This window comes from Rhinopithecus bieti, unplaced genomic scaffold (assembly GCF_001698545.2).
Source record: "Rhinopithecus bieti isolate Rb0 unplaced genomic scaffold, ASM169854v2 scaffold_13400, whole genome shotgun sequence".
Classification (NCBI taxonomy): Eukaryota; Metazoa; Chordata; class Mammalia; order Primates; family Cercopithecidae; genus Rhinopithecus; species Rhinopithecus bieti.
In genome coordinates this window covers 4164328-4166611 of record NW_016807991.1, presented here as the reverse complement: position 1 = coordinate 4166611, position 2284 = coordinate 4164328, and positions in this window count along the sequence as shown.

The following is a 2284-nucleotide window of genomic DNA, read 5'->3' as shown; positions in this document are numbered from 1 at the left end:
CAGATAGAAATTTTGCAAAGATCCACCAGAAAATGTCTGTGGCAGTTTTGAGGCATGGGTCTGGGAATTTGGGGTGGATTGGTGGCTCAGTATGTCAGTATGCATTGTACTTTTTGGTACTGTTTAGTTTTTTTTTTTCTATGTGCATTTAAAATATAAATTTAAAAAACAAAAGCAGGTCGGGGTTTGTGGCACATGCCTGTAATTCCAGCACTTTGAGAGGCCAAGGCGGGTGGATCACCTGAGGTCAGGAGTTTAAGACCAGCCTGGGCAACATGGTGAAACCCCATCTCTACTAAAAATACAAAATGTGGTGGTGGTCACCTGTAATCCCAGCTACTCAGGAGGCTGAAGCAGGAGAATCACTTGAACCCCGGAGACAGAGGTTGCAGTGAGCTGAGATGAAGCCACTGCACTCCAGCCTGGGCAACAAGAACAAAACTCTATCTCAGAAACAAACAAAAAACCCCACAATTATTCATTCACAATACTGTGGCCACAATGAGGCCTCCTGACGGGGGAAATGACAAGAGGAAGTTGCAGTGGAGAGATAACGAGCTTGACCAGCTTCAGCTACAATGTCCAGAATTTCTAAGTTTTATAAAAACATGACCATGTGAACACACTTCTTGGACAGCTCCCATGACTTTGGGGCCGGAAGGTACCAGAACTCAAAACTCAAACCGAAGGATTCAACAATCGTTTATTGCGGAACCAGGTGAGCAGCTGCAGGCCCCCCAGGCCCAGGTCTCAGTACTCAGACCTCTCCTCTGGCCTTTTACCCCTGTCTGCCTGTCTCCAGCTCTCCTTTTCACTGCAGTATGATTGCTCATATTCTCCACACCGGAGAATCTCCACACCGGAGCCCATCTTAGCGATGTGCTAAGAAAGGGTGCAGGTCTACCCCAGATACCAGCAGGCAGGGTCTGGGGCAGCTGAGCTGCTGAACTGGTCACCTGTTTTTCTGTTTATAATTTTATTTATTTATTTTATTTACTTATTTATTTTGAGACGGAGTCTCGCTCTGTTGCCCAAGCTAGAGAGCAGTGGTGTGATCTCCGCTCACTGCAAGCTCCGCTTCCCGGGTTCACGCCATTCTCTTGCCTCAGCCTCCCGAGCAGCTGGGACTACAGGTGCCTCCCACCACGCCCGGCAAATTTTTTGCATTTTTAGTAGAGACGGGGTTTCACCGTAGCCAGGATGGTCTCGATCTCCTGACCTGGTGATCTGCCCGCCCCGGTCTCCCAAAGTGCTGGGATTACAGGCGTGAGCCACCGTGCCCGGCCTATTTATTTTTGATACAGGGTCTTGCCCGTCTCCTGGGGTGGAGTACAGTGACACGATCTCTGCTCACTGCAGCCTCCGCCTCCTGGGTTCAAGCAATTCTCGGACCTCAGCCTCCGAAGTAGCTGGGACTACAGATGCAGGCCATCACACCCAGCTAAGCTTTGTATTTTTAGTAGAGATGGGTTTTCACCATGTTGGCCAGACTGGTCTCAAATTCCTGACCTCAAGTAATGCGCCCACCTAACACTCCCAAAAGTGTTAGGATTACAGGTGTCAGCCACCGTCCCCCACCCCTGGTCGCCTCCTGACCCCCAATAAGATTAATCTGTTTGTCCCAGTGAGCCAAATAAATACCATTTCATTTACCAAATCATTTTCTGTGTGTGCCATGACATAAAAGAGGTTGGCAGGCCTGTAGAGTTGGTTCATGCCTGTAATCCCAGCATTCTGGAAGACTGAGGCAGAAGGATTGCTTCAGCCCAGGAGTTTGAGACTAGCCTGGGCAACACAGTGAGACCCTCCCTCTAAAATTAAAAAAAAAAAAAGGTTGGCAGCGTTTACCAAACACTGGCTATTTTTCTTTACCTTGACCCACCATAAAAATATATAGAGCTTGAGCCCAGGAGTTTGAGACCAGCCTGGGTGACAGAATGAGACCCTGTCTTATACTGCCAGTCAGGCTGGAGTGGTGCAATCATGGCTCACTGTACCTTCAACCTCCTGGGCTCAAGCAATCTTTTTACCTCAGCCTCCTGAGTAGCTGGGACTACAGGGGCACATCACTATGCCTGGCTAGTTTTAAAAAATTTTTTGGTAGAGATGGGGTCCTGTTATGTTGCCCAGGCTGGTCTTGAACTCCTGGCATCAAGCCAGTGGTCCTGCCTCAGCCTCCCAAGTAGCTGAGAGTACAGGCCCTGCCACCACCACAGGCTGCTTAATTTGTATTTTGTTGTGGGATATATTCTGAAATTTTTTTTTTTTTTTTTTTTTTTTTTTT